General features: G+C 45.0%; 1 protein-coding gene across 2 annotated transcripts in view; it reads right to left on the minus strand.

The window, feature by feature from the left end:
* Positions 1–13,538, minus strand: part of LOC135975557 (adhesion G-protein coupled receptor G1-like) — a 43,508-nt gene extending 29,970 nt beyond the window's left edge. Inside the window, exons 1-2 of one of the 2 annotated variants that reach the window (XM_065566865.1) lie at positions 13,307–13,538; positions 4,875–5,023 (exon numbers count right to left, since the gene is read on the minus strand). The gene's annotated coding sequence lies outside the window, so the exon portion shown is untranslated. The remainder of the gene's footprint in view (positions 1–4,874; positions 5,024–13,306) is intronic. The other variant, XM_065566866.1, reaches the window with a different exon arrangement.
* Between the last annotated feature and the right edge of the window lie 1,640 nt (positions 13,539–15,178).

Below are 15,178 nucleotides of genomic sequence, written 5' to 3' on the forward strand. Positions count from 1 at the left end.
CGCTAATCCCCTCGTCGGAGGTGGAGTAAAGAAACCGGTTTAAAGGGACCTTTAAGTCGAAAGAAAGGGCTTCGTCGTGTGGACGTGTCCAGGCTTAATTCGATTTAATGCTGCTAATGTCAACCTAAATTCGTAGTGTAGACCAGGCCTATCATGAAATCAAAGCAGCGAGGCTGCTCCAGCAGATATACCCGCGCTGTCGTGGCTAACAATAGCAGCGTGGGTTTCAGCAATGTGAGTAGGAAACCAGGGTCCCCGGTGTGCTTGTACAGCCCACGCTGCTGTATCTGCATTGCTATTTTTAGCCATGCTAGTGTGCAGATGGGAGTTCGCCTATACGACAGGGATGGGCAAACTTTTTGGCCTGAGGGCCGCATCGGGTTTTGGAAATTGTATGGAGGGCTGGTTAGGGGAGGGGGTCGTGGTCAGGGGCCGGGCAGGAGGGTCCCGCGGTGGCCCATGGGTCATAGTTTGCCCACCTCTGCTATAGGAGCTGCATTCAGCTTATTGCAGGGCAGACATACCCAGAGACAGGATATTGGACTGGCTTCTCCACTGGTCTGCTCTTAGGTTCCTTGTTGAATCACTGATCTGATCCAGGCTGGTGATTCCTGTTTTCCCATAAGTGATGTTTCCTTGGAGGGTCTCTCAGCAGGGAAGCCATGGAGACTGGCGGGAGAGCGGTAGGGAAGTTTGCTACTGCCCCTGTTGTACCTGTTCTGTGGCTACAAGGGACGACTCCAGTCTCAAGGGTTGTTAACCCAGCACTAAAGCAACTAACCAAACTTTCCAGCAGGACTAGCTGACCAATCACGTGTGAGCGCAGGGGGAGTCTGTTTGCCCGTTCGGGGTTGTGATTTCTTCCTCCACTCTACTGCTTCTCTGAGGCTGGAGGATTTCACAGCGAGTTCTTTGCACTTGTAGATCAGCCTTCCCACGCTACTGCTCTCAGATAATAAAACCAGCCAACACAGGCTCATTTATGTTCTAACACACTGAAATATTGTAGCCTGATTTAGGGTGTACTGATAATATTAAATTAATTTAATTTTATTTAATTAATAATATTAATAGTAATTAATTATTAATATTAATAGTATGGCTTTTAGGCTCGCCAATCTGTTTGATCAGAAGATAAAAGTTCTTGTCCCAAATCAGGCTCCACAGAATTTACAAAGGACCCTCGGGGGTATGACAGGAAGCTCACACAGATATAGCCTTAAAGACTTTTTATTAAAATCAATAATAGTAAGTAAATGGTAAAATACCCAAAGTTACAACTGCATTACTGCTATTCAAAAGATACATATGATAATATAGTATTATATGCAACAAAGCTTTGGTTAATATACTCCCACCCTTCCTTGATAACCTGGTGGTAAGAGACACAGGACCAGCCTTGCAGTTCAGGTTTTTCAATTCTTGAGTGAGGGATGCAGTGCTTAGAAAAAGCTAATGCTACTTAGGGTTTACTTGACTAACTTAAACTTAAAATCAGAACCTAATAAACTAAGAATAAAACTTAGGGAAACCAAGCTTAGCCTAGTTCCCTTGAAACGTAAAGTTTAAGAACAAGTACAGCCTACCAATAGTAGCAGTCATCATAAATAGATAGAATAGAGAGAGAGAGAGTAGAAATATGATGCAAGTGAGAATGATAGAGCAGAATAAAGTGAGAATGGAGTAAAAGTGAGAATACTTTAGCGAGGTGGGTCACCTCTTTTATAGGGCAAAGTACCGGAAATCCTTCCTCCTATGCCCAAATTTCATTCCTCAACCACAAAATGTTAGGGTACGCTTACCCCATGGGCTATTATGTATGTGCGTATGGATCACATGTATGTACGCACTTGAAGTGTACGTGTTAAGTCTGTGGGTACAACACTGAAAAAACGCCTATGCCATTCTCCATTGTCTATTGGTCTAGATAAAAGGGCATGGACATAGGTGTGGGTACTTATCTCTTTAGGTAACAAGGTACAGGTCAACTTTGCTTTCTGAGTAAAAGGTCTTAATATAGATATGCTAACTTTTGCCTTAGCTTAACATACAGGATATGGCCTGTAGGTCTCTTGCATTACACAGGTAGGATGTAGATGGTTAAGTATTTATGGGGACAGTTTCAACGCCACTTTTATAAAGATGATGTGGGTCGGACTGAATAATAGTAATGTTTTCAAAAGTGGGAATAGGGGAAATAACTTAATTTTTTATTAAAGTAGGTTGCTTTGGAGTAAAACAAAAATTTGGTTCTGTGACAGGACACTCCAAGGGACTATATTGATAACTTTTTTGGTTGGTAACCACGCAAACTTGGTTATTTCCAGCATAGGTCACCCTATCCATCGGAGTCTCTCTTGGTTAGCCTCACCAGGCATGACGATGATGAATTTTGTATTTTTTTCCCTGCAGTCCACACAGAACAGTGTTTGTTTCAAACACGTTACACCTACAAATGTACTGAGGCTTTTTTTAGAGCAACATCTGTGGCACTTTTCAAGTTTGAGTTGGAGTGTGATAGACCACCAGGGGCGGTGCATTAATGCATTTCCTATAGATGTCGTCTTCAAGGTGACCTATAGAATGGACAGCAGCCAATTGTCTGTACACGTCCTTGTCTGGGTCAAATACTGGTGACGAGACTGTAAATGAGACATACAAGGATCATGCCATTATACAATTTTTTAGAAAGAAAACAACTGTTTCGGTTGGGGTGAGGTGTTACAGATTCTATTTTTTTTATAGCACTTATTGATAAATGCTGGCATGAATCCAAACATATGGACTGTTCCTTTTCCCAGCTTTTGAAAACACTTGGGACAGTACTAACTTAATAGTTGCTCATTTTAAATTAAGTTAGGAACCTTTCCCAATCTTAAGGATCGTAATGCATCAGATAGTAGATAATGTTTTCACCCCTCAGCTCATAGAGAGCCGAGAATTATTGCATTTATGACGTATTTCCCATATGCAGAGCATGTAATTTTCTTTTCTAAATGTTGATTTCCTGTGCTGATCATTGTTTAAAGTGATCAGCTGATGACTTTTACGTTGGGTCTTATTAAATAGTTATGTTATGTTATACATATTATAAACAGTAAATTGTTTTTTTTTTTTGTGGATAAGTCCTGGGTTGAGTATAATAGTTCGTTTCCTTTGTGTTTGGTATGTTTTGTTGTACATGCTCAGGCAATTGAGCACGTCCGTGTTGTTTGGTTTCATGGGGTTGTAACGGTTTAGTCCCAAATTTGTGATTTTGGCTTAGTTTTACCCTCAGAGCACCGATACGGGTGTAGTAAATCAGACATTTCAATGTTTATTTTACGGTTGCAATCTGCTGGGCTCCAGTTATCATGATTCCATTGGCTGCTGTTTACTTACGTCCTGAAGAGGAAATTGTTCCTGCGACCTGGATGATCTATTCCGCTTTAACTGATTGGTATGATAGATTTTGTCTTTAGTACACTTGCTTCCTGTTAGTTTAATTTTATACACTGCTGAACTGAGTTTATCGATGATTCGGAAGGGTCTGAATCATCAGTTACGCAGCCCACGTTCTGGTGATTTACACAACAACAACATTACTTGTTTTTTTCCTCTTCCAAGTATTTTCTTTTTGGTTTTGTTAAAATAAGCCTTTGCCTTTTGTTTGGATTTTTCCAATTTAGCTGCTACCTGCAAGTGTATTTGATTTAAATGTTTTTGCAGGTAGGTACCCATTTTTATTTTCTTTAATTGAGTGCCACTGAGGTGCCAAATTAAATGTTTTGGTATTGTTTGGCCTGTCATCACTTCAAAGGGTGTTTTATTAGTAGATGCAGCCAGTGTCGCTCTCAACGCTATTAAAATTAGAGGCATGAGAGTGTCCCAGTTACATTCATTGGCATTAGCCAGTTTTGTTAATATTACTTTTATAGTTTGATTGGTTTGTTTTACCATCCCAGATGACTATGGTCTGTATGGGATGTGTAGTTTTTGTGAGACTTTCATTAATTTAAGACAGTTTCTAAAGAACTGTCTACTGAAATGTCATCCTTGGTCCGATTTTACCTTTGCAGGGATCCCCCATAGAGAGAAGACTTGCTTTACTAGGACCTTGGCAGTGGCTTTTGCCGTATTGGCTTTAAGAGGAAATCCCTCTACCCACTTTGAAAAAGGATTGATAACCACTAATAGGTACTGGTTACCTTTTTGAGTCCTTGGCAAAGGACCTACAAAGTCAATCTGCAAAGCCATCCAAGGACCTTCTTATTTCTGAGATTTTAATGGTGCATTTTTTTTGTACAAAGGATCTATTGTTAGTGATCCTTTTTTGTTTTGGAAAGCTTTAGGGTCACTTTTACTATGTTTTTATTCAATTTTTGCATTTTTTTTTAAATCCGGTCTGAGGTTTACCTTGATGGTAATAACTAGAACCATTAACAAAGAAATGATACCTATTAACAGAATCTGTTTCCTACATTAATGGTTGGAAAAGCTTTTGTTTTTCCTCCCCCCTTAGATCCAATTGATCAAGATTGGGACACACACGTGGCTCTCCTTGATACAGTAGGGCAGTTGGTAACAAGGATGGGGTCCTAATAGGTTTTACTGCAATATCTTTTCTTGCAGCAATAATGCCCCGTGGGCTCGGTGAGCATTTGAGACTTGCCCATCTTTTACCCTCTTGGACAGTAAGAATGGAAGGGGAGTGTGCGATGAGTGTAATATGATTGGACTGAGGCCAATTAGAAAAGAAAAGTGTTGTATGACCCATTTCACAATTGTCATACTTAAGTTCAATTGATGACATTAAACGTGAGGCATAGGCCACAGATTTGATTTTTTTCATGCCTTTCTTGGGACGCCACAGTCGCTAACGCATTAACACTCACCACTACCTCCAGACGATAGGGTACCTCAGGATTTGGAGTGATTAACACCAGAGCCTTGACAATGGCCTGTTTCAGTTGGGACACTGCTTCCGTGTGTTGCTCAGTCCATTTCCATCAGACACCTTATTTTAATAGTTGGTACAAGGGACCTGCAATGGAAGCAAAATTGGGAATGAAATTCCTGTGGTACCCAGTTAAACCCCCCAAAAAGGATTTTAAAGGGTCCTGTGGTAAAGGCAATGTTTGGATTGCATCTACTTTTTGTTGCGCTGGGGTTCTACCCCATTTTGTCAGGGTGAGATCCAAGAAAGAGACATGGTTGGCCATTCGCTGTGCTGGATTGTACTTTAGCCCTGCTTTCTTTAGGATCTGCAGGATATGTTATTTATAAACAACACAGGTTATTTACATATCAAAACAAATCTCTTGGTTTGGAAAAATTGCAACAGTACCTGCCTTATTTGCACATGGAATAAAACTGGAGAATTTTTATAGCCCTGGGGTAAATGTGTCCAGGAATATTGGACTCCCTGGAAACAAAATGCAAAACGGTACTGTAAAATTCGTGCCAATGGTAATGTTCAAAAGTGGTTACTGATGTCAAGGACAGTAAACCACACAGCCTCTGGATCAAATGACTTGATTAAATTTGGCATCTTGGCCACTGTAGGGGCACAAGCGGGTGTGACCTGATTCAGGCAGCTGTAATTAATTGTGAAATGCCAAGAATTGGGGTTTTTTATGGGCCAAATAGGGGAATTGGCAGTTGAAGTACATTTACGTAGCACTCCCCATGTCAATAAAGACTGGGTTTGCCTGTTCTGGGTAAGGATATTGTCTTTGGGCTAATATATCTCCTTTTTCTACAACAATAGTGACTGCCATACATCAATTATGTTTGTGTTTAGCAAGGGCATTTGCATGCTTGCGAAGTAAAGCCTGTAACTCTGGTTGGTCTGCCTGATTAGTCACTATTTTGTTTAAATCATACCCCTCAGGTTCAGAGTCCTCCACTGGAGATACTATGCCACACTCAGGTCTGATTACTGTTGAGTCATCCTTTGCCTGTTTTACGGTAAGACCCAACGATTGGTCACCCAAATGAAGAACACATTCCTGTTTGTATAGGAAATTAGTTCCCAATAGACAATTCCCTGGGTCTGCTAATTTCATCAATGCAAACGTATGAACCTTTTTTAGATGACCAGTTTGTACTTTAATGGGTATAAGAAGTGTGGTAACAACCTGATTACTTGCAAAAGTTGCAACTGTTTTCGTATGCTTTGTTAACAGAGAAAAGGATCTAGGATCCTTGACATGGATATTACTAATTGCTGCCCCAGTATCTATACTAAAATTCCTGTGGTGGCCCCCTACTACTGCAGATACTGTGGGTCTTCCTCTTGCATCCCTGCCTAAAGGGGCTATGACTACGCTCAGGGCCGACTGGCATTATGCCAAGTAATTTGTAGAGTATGCAGACAAATAGTCTACAGGTTTTCCTTCTATCTCTCCAGAGGCTGTCCACCGGAGAGAAGGAAATGGGTCAACTGAGGCCACCGGATGGTTCCAGGGTGCCTGGCCTTGGCCTTCCATTATTAGCTTATTCGTGTGGGCTCAGAGTTTCTGGATATCCCATCATTGAGACTCAAGCGTCTGCTTAAACATCATTACAACTGAGTTCTCATTTTTGACTTGGGTCTCTGCAGGCGTGAATTGTTTTGTGCGGCATCTGGAAAGAAAGGAACATGGTCCCGGGCCCCTATATGGATTTAAAAGCATAACCCTGTCGAGTCCAGGGTTACTATGTGGGTTAGGGTCATTTTGCCAATGCTGGTACTTAGGGAATTTAGGAACACCTTGGCCTAACCCTGGGTCCCTTAATCCGGTACATCAGGTGATACCAGCATACACCAAGTGGGTGTAGAGGGTTCACAAAATTCTAGGGACCGAGGCAATGAGGATGATTGCCAAAATGCCAATAAATGTCCACCCAAAGGGGCTAGATCTTCTGATCTATATGGTGCCAATGCATCCCTTGGATGGAGGAGCAGGAATTGCATCCTGTGGTTGTTATATCTTTCTCTGTTGTAACCTAGAGATTACTATATTACAGGCACTAGCTACCATGTCACTTGTGACACCGCATCTTCTAGTCCCTGAACAATCACAGTTTTTAAAGGCACTCCGTTTTTACTATCGGGGTGGACACTAATAGAGGAGAGGATATTTTCTCCCCCTTTGCTTTTCTTATCTTATCCTTTACATGACTAGTCACCTCCTTTATGATTACACTTAACTCCACCTCCTGTGGTGCCACCTTGAGACTTCCTTTCCTACCTGCAGATTGCTAGTAGCATCTGCACTGCTAACTTTCTCTGTGGCTTCTCAGACTTAGTCTCCAATTCCGCTTCTAAAAGTACTGTATTAGCCTGAGCTAACTCTCTCACACTACTTCTAGTAATTGGCCCTGCAGATTTTTTTGTTTCCGTCGGTTCCACCATGCCAATAGGGATGGGAACCGATTTTTTTATTCTTCTTTAACACATTTCTTATCTTTTTTAAACTTTTTGATTCTTTCCAACAGCCGACCACTGTCTGATTTATAGTCGTCCAGCGATTTTCAACTGGCATCCAAAGTTTGCTGAGCTTTCCTGAGTAACTCTAAAGCTTTTATTTAATTTCTTTCCCAGCGAACTATAAGCTACGAGCAGACATTTAACGGCTATTCCCTTCACCAGTTTAGCTTTTCTTTTCTTTTCTTTAAATATTTCACTTACAAAACCCCATGGGTTACAATGCTTAGATATTATCTCGCTATTCTTAGCTGTTCTAAACCTCCTCCGTGTTCCTGAATGTATTTTTTGGCAAAGTTTTTTAAAGCCAGACTGCTGGTAACGCCAACAGACTTTACTCTTGCCCTTGCTCCACTCACCTTAACACGTAACATAGAACTAATTTGAATTTTAAAGCTTCACTAGCTTATGTAATAAACTATAATGAATGCTCTTCTGTTTTACCCTGTAACTGAAGGGGTCCCTTCACAGAAACAACAGGAAACAATACCCCAAACCGGTTTTACACCTAGTTTAATAAGTCCCAAGTAAATGATAGAGGGGTGGGGGCATGTTCCCCTCTCTTCCCTTGATGGCTCGTAGCTGATTGAGAGGTCTTTTCGCTCTGTCGGGACCTGCCAAACAGCTGGGGAACTGAGGCAGACGGATCAGAGGTGCAGCCCGGGAGAGTTGTGGGGACTGAAGAACTATACAAGTTCTGAGTTATTGCAGCCTTTTGGCGGCAAGTAATACATATATTTATCAACTCCCCTGCCACCACTTAGTGTGGATCATTGAGCCCGATGCTACTGTTAATATCTTATTGGTACCATTTGTTACAACTTTAACCTTTAACAAAGCCCCTTAAACGCGCATATCACATTAAATAATATCATTATGTAAATAATAACACTATTACTTGAAATAATATCATTACTTTATCTTGCAAGATTAAATTTCAAAATTTATAAGTAAAACTTTAAGTTAAACCACAATACAAAATGGAAATATTGAGCTTGCTGCCAAGCCGCAGCCACAGGAAATGAGGTTCCTGTGTTCTTAAGAATGAGTAAGACACGCTGTCTTGCTCTCTAACTCTCATAAGAACATAAGAACGGCCGTACCGGGTCAGACCAAAAGTCCATCCAGCCCAGTGTCCTCTCTTCCGACAGTGGCCAATGCCAGGTGCCCCAGAGGGAGTGAACCTAACAGGTAATGATCAAGTGATCTCTCTCCTGCCAGCCATCTCTACCCTCTGACAAACAGAGGCTAGGGACACCATTCCTTACCCATCCTGGCTAATAGCCATTAATGGACTTAACCTCCATGAATTTATCCAGTTCTCTTTTAAACACTGTTACAGTCCTAGCCTTCACAACCTCCTCAGGCAAGGAGTTCCACAAGTTGACTGTGCGCTGTGTGAAGAAGAACTTCCTTTTATTTGTTTTAAACCTGCTGCCCATTAATTTCATTTAGTGGTCCCTAGTTCTTATATTATGGGAACAAGTAAATAACTCTTCCTTATTCACTTTCTCCACATCACTCATGATTTTCTAGACCTCTATCATATCCTCCCTTAGTCTCCTCTTTTCCAAGCTGAAAAGTCCTAGCCTCTTTAATCTCTCCTTATATGGGACCTGTTCCAAATCCCTAATCATTTTAGTTGCCCTTCTCTGAACCTTTTCTAATGCCAGTATATCTTTTTTGAGATGAGGAGACCACATCTGTATGCAGTATTCAAGATGTGGGCATCCCATGGATTTATATAAGGGCAATAAGATATTCTCCGTCGTATTTTCTGTCCCCTTTTTAATGATTCCTAACATCCCGTTTGCTTTTTTGACTGCCGCTGCACACTGCATGGACGTCTTCAGAGAACGATCCACGATGACAAGATCTTTTTCCTGATTAGTTGTAGCTAAATTAGCCCCCATCATATTGTATGTATAGTTGGGGTTATTTTTTCCAATGTGCATTACTTTATATTTATCCACATTAAATTTCGTTTGTCATTTTGTTGCCCAATCGCTTAGTTTTGTGAGATCTTTTTGAAGTTCTTCACAGTCTGCTTTAGTCTTAACTATCGGGGGGGGGGGGGACACAGATTAAGCATTTGTACGGGGAGACTTTGGCAAACCAGTAAAGTGCTATGGCTTATTGTTAAAAGCAAGCTGTTAAAAGCAAGTCTCAGCTTCACCAAGGCAGGAGGGGAGGGGGTTTTGGGTGCCACAGAAAGGGCAGCTTGACCCCGCTTCCTTCCTGATAAGAACTGTGTTGAAGTTGCTGATACATGCATTTTAAAAGAGCAGGATGTACCCTCAGGAATGTCTATTGGGGTCTCAAGGCTGCAGACTCTGGAAAAACCCACACCTGGTTAATCAATAATCAGAAGGAGCCTCTTGCTTGCCCATTGGAACTGTTTGCTTGACAAGTTTTCTTTAAGGGACATGTCATTGTATTACTAATGTATAAATAAGGGGGAAAAGCTTGAGATAGTGGGACTCTTCAGGACTGGCCTCTCATCTTGTGTTCCCCAGCAGCACTCGAAAGCCACACTCAGCTTTGGTAATTATCAAGGGTTGGGGGTGTTTTACTAATCTTGTTGCAGACTTGTGTAAGTGCTTGAGATTAAGTAAAGTTTAGCTTTAAGTGAAACTCTTGTGTTGTCCTATTTGTGCCAGCCATCTATCGGTCGGACGGCTGTGTCTCCCCTGATTTATTTCCTGACACCTCCTCGCACAGAGTAAAAGTTACCAAGAGCTTTGGGTTGAAAGAACCCCGGGTAACACATTGGCCTGCTGAACCCAGGGTTGTGAGTTCAATCCTTGAGAGGGCCATTTAGGGATCTGGGGCAAAAATCTGTCTGGGGATTGGTCCTGCTTTGAACAGGGGGTTGGACTAGATGACCTCCTGAGGTCCCTTCCAACCCTGATATTCTATGATCTTGAGCAGTTTAGTATCAGCTGCAAAGTTTGCCACCTCACTTTTTACCCCTTTCTCCAGATCATTTATGAATAAGTTGAATACGATTGGTCCTAGGACTGAACCTTGGGGAACACCACTAGTTACCCCTCTCCATTCTGAAAATTTACCATTTATTCCTCCCTTTGTTCCCTGTCTTTTAACCAGTTCTCAATCCATGAAAGGATCTTCCCTCTTATCCCATGACAGCTTAATTTACGTAAGAGCCTTTGGTGAGGGACCTTGTCAAAGGCTTTCTGGAAATCTAAGTACACTATGATAACTCCCTGTAACTTTAACTTTTTACGTATGCCTCAGGTGAGATTTTTAGGGGGTCTAAGGATGCCTGGAATCCCTGAAAATTCCTGTCACACACTTCTCGAGACTCCTGGCTGGCTCACCAGTCTGTAGCCTGATTTAGGGTGTACTGATAAGATTAATTTAATTTATCAATGTAATTTTAATTTAATTCGTAATATTAATGGTAATTAATTATTAATATTAATAGTATGGGTTTTAGGCTCGCCAATCTGTTTGATCAGAAGATAAAAGTTCTTGTCCCGAATCAGGCTCCACAGAATTTATAAAGGACTCTCGCGGGTATGACAGGAAGCTCACACTGAAGCAGATATAGCCTTAAAGACTTTTTATGAAAATCAATGAAATAGTAAGTAAATGGTAAAATACACAAAGTTACAACTGCATTACTGCTATCCTGGAGACCTATGCCTTTTGCCTTTTGCAATCCTATTTCTGAGAACCATCCACTGAGGTCATGTGGGGCTACAGAAACGCAGGTGGCTCTCAGTGCATTAAAGATGTTTCTAGCAGGGCATTGTGATGTACAAGACAGGAAATACACAAATTCCAGCTATTAGAGAGACAAGGTGGGTGAGGTGATCTCGTTTATTGGACCATCTCCTGGTGGTGAAAGAGACAGGCTTTCGAGCTTACATAGTGCTCTTATTCAGGTCTCTCTCACCAACTGAAGTTGGTCCAATAAAAGCTATTACCTCACCCACCTTGTGTCTCTAATATCCTGTCATCAACACAGATACAACAGTGCAAACTCCAGCTATGCCCCTTCAAGGCAGAAATTTGGAGCAGAGACCTATGCCTAGCAGTCATTGCAGGAACCTCTCCGAGGATTCTAACTGGTTTCTTGTGGCTTCTGCTGGAAGATCAGCAACCAGCAGATCAAAGCACTTGTTGCTCTGGACAAATCCTAACTGCTAGCTGGAACTAGCAGGAGCCAGCTGGCATGATCTGACATCCACACTAGGCATCCCTTGGGAGAACAAGGGTTCTCTGGGGTGTCCGTGTTCTGCGAGGGAAGGCCGAGTAGACCTCACTTGAGGTGGTACTAGGAGGGGCAGATGCAGTCCTCCTTGTTAAAATGCAGGGGTGGGTGAGCCCAGAAGTTCAGTGAATCCTCAGAGTGCAGATCTCTTCAGGGCTGGCACCGCCGGACAGTTCAACACGGTCCAACACCACCAGACTATGTCTGCTGAGGTGAACCGGCTACAGGGTCATAGGGACAAGCGATGGAAGGGCCCCTGGCAGGGGAAAAGACTGACTTGCTGGGACTAGGCCAGTGGTTTAAGATTTCCACAGGAGTCCGCACCTCCACTCAAAACTTTTTAGGGGGCTGCAAATGAAAAAAGGTTGAAAAACACTGGACTAGGCTCTGCACTCAGACCTTGTGTGGCTGGATCAGTGACTAAAGTGATTGCTCGGCCCTAGCTGGAATGAAGCTACTGCCTAATGCTCCTTCACAGCCCCCAGGCCGGGTTATCCATACCGGCCTGCCTTGTCAGCAGACCCACAGTTGCTCACACAGCTGAGCCCTACCCTCCTGCTGCTGCTACGGGAAGTTTTTCGAGGTTCCTTTAGCTCAACTGCGTTGAGCAGCTGTAGGTGTGGGGGGCAGTTGGAGGATTTGCTGTTTAATGGCAATGGAATTCATCCCACCCTTAGCTGGGGGCTCCCAGGGGCTGGCCAGACAGCTCCAGCAGGCATGGGCAACAAACAGCTTTAAATGGGAAAAACACACTCAGTCACTCTCACACCGAACTGTCCTTGCATCCTAACCCGAGCCACTCGCAGCACATTGTCATACACCCCGGGGCTGGCAACGTTCTGGATTTTTTAATACAAACCCCCAAAGGAAGTTCCCCCCCCCAGCTTGAACCCCTTATCCTCTAGCTCCTGCTGACTGGAAAAGCAGAGCACACAGTCTTTACTCGAGCTAGTGTGCTAAAGATAAGGGTGTGGACACTGCAGCTCCAGGAGAAACTCAGGCTAGCCCGGGGAGCTCAGACAAAGGGGGATGGGGGAGCTTGGACGCCGGCAGCTAGCCCGAGCCAGGCGCGCTCCCAAGGGCAGTGTAGACATACCCTGTGAAGACGGAAATTCCCCTTTCCTAGTTTCACAGCAGCGCAGCTCAAAGAAGTGGGACTTTAGCCCCCTTCCCGGCCAGCCCCCTCATGCGAGAGTCCTGCAGGCGGCTGAGTCCCCTGGGTGCAGCGTCCTTTGGCTGCAATCAAGGGCGGGCCAGCGGTTCCCCAGGCGGGCACCTGGGGATTGAAAGGGCAATTCCCTCGCCCCGTGCCAAGCGCTGCCCACCTCTGCCAGGCAAACCCACACCTGCCTCTTCCTAAGGGATTCACCAGCCCCGCCTCGGCCCAGGTGAGCGGTGCAGCCCCCCACACGGCTCCGGGGGGCAATGCGAGAGCCCAGCCCTGCCCAAGCGGAGCCCAGTGCGTCCACACGGGCACAAGGGAAGAGTCCTGGGGGATTGGCGCCGCCTTATTTAGCGACTTGATCGCTGCACCCCCCGCTAACCAACCCCCGATCGCTGGCGCCCCTGGCCCGGCCGGACCGGACCGGACCGCGCTGGGGCGGCAGAGCCGGTACCTGTGCTCCGGCGAGGGGCGCTGAGGCCGGCGGGCGATGGGAGCAGCGCGGCGGGGAGTCTCCGGCGGAGGCGAGCGAGGACGGGGACTGAGGTCCCGCGCCCGGCCGGGGGAGGAAGCAGGGGGTTGGCGTGTCTGAAGGACAGGCGGGACTCGGAGCTGGCTGCTTGCCTGCCACCCTGAGCCCTCAGCAGCTCCCACTGCACGGAGAGACTGTCACATACACAGGCACTGTCACACCTCCTACACACACACACACACACACACACACACACACACACACACAGGCACCCGCCTACCCAAACACCCTACACACGCACACACAGGCACCCTCCTACCCAAACACCCTACACACGCACACACAGGCACTCTCCTACCCAAACACCCTACACACACACACACAGAGGCACTCTCGTACCCAAACACCCTACACACACACACACACACACAGGCACTCTCGTACCCAAACACCCTACACACACACACACACACAGGCACTCTCAGATGACCCCTTGTCACGGAGTCCCCGGGCGATGCTCTGGAACTGCTCCCCACAAAGCCAGTCAGGACTTTGGGGAGCCTCCTCTCCCTTGGAGCAGACTGTCTTCAGGGCAAGAAGCTCACACGGCCCTTCCTGGATCTGACCTTGGAGCATTCAGCATATGCCCCTCCGTGCACTTCCCATAGCGAGTCCGCCCAGGCGGGGTTCTGGGGAAGCCAGAGGGTCCTGCACGCACCCCCACTTCATCACACCCCTACACACAGACACACAACTGGCACCCTTACATCCCTACACACACACATAGGCACCCTCAGACCCCTACACACATGCCAGAGAGACACTGACGGTACCTCATATCTCTCCCTCCCCAGTATTCACCGTCCCCTGAGGTTTAATGCACTAGTGTTTAATGCACTGCTTATCATTACTGAAATGGATGGCTTGATAACTGCACCCTGGTGTGAGGCCCAGGCAGGAGGGGAAGGAGAGGACGGCTCTGTTAACAAGTCAGTGAGAAGTATAGAAAGGATGGGAATTAATATGCAAATTACTGATATTATTACAGATTGATTGGCTCTTGTCTAGCTTCCCACCTGCCTCAGATAAGCAACAGCTAGAACAAAATCGAAAATCCACAGCGTCCTTATTGGCCTTGTCCACACCAAGGTCCTGCTGGTCTTAAACCGTAGCTGCTCTGGCTGGGGGTCATCCATTTTTAAGGCTATTCGGTGTATGTCTGCACTGCAGTGTCAGGCTTGATGGTGATGGGAGATTTGAGGATGTAGACAGCAGTTGTTTCATCCCCTCCCCGCCTACAGATCCTGATCATCATGGTGAACCCATGGAGAGGCTTCTGCTGGGTCAGGGGAAAGAGAAGCATGCCACAGAGCTGGCCCTCCCCATTCCCTGGATCCCCACCCACCACCCCCAGACCAGGGGACTGGTGCTCCATTCTTTTACACCAATGTAACTCTATGATGGTACAGAGGGGGGAATTTTTGCTACCTCCCCCCACCACACTCACCAAATTAGAAGGCCCTATGGGACCCTATCGCACTGGTTAGTGACTGTGGTGACTCACAGCTGGTCTTCCAGATGCTAGTGCGGTCTAACAAGGTTCAGCTGTATTACGATTCAATTTCCCTCTTCCACAATTATGAAACCTCAGAAAATCTCTTCCCTCCGCAAAAGTCACATTGTTTCCTTAGCCCTATTATCTGCCAGTGTCCACCTGTTCTATCTTGTCTTAGACTGTAAGCTCTTCAAGGCAGGGACTGCCTTTAGTTCTACATTTGTACAGCACTTAACACCATGGGGTGGACTTCCAGAGGCGACTGAAATACAAATACACATGGAATTGGTTGAACTGCT

Source organism: Chrysemys picta, chromosome 14, assembly GCF_011386835.1.
Source record: "Chrysemys picta bellii isolate R12L10 chromosome 14, ASM1138683v2, whole genome shotgun sequence".
In the NCBI taxonomy this organism is placed as follows: Eukaryota; Metazoa; Chordata; order Testudines; family Emydidae; genus Chrysemys; species Chrysemys picta.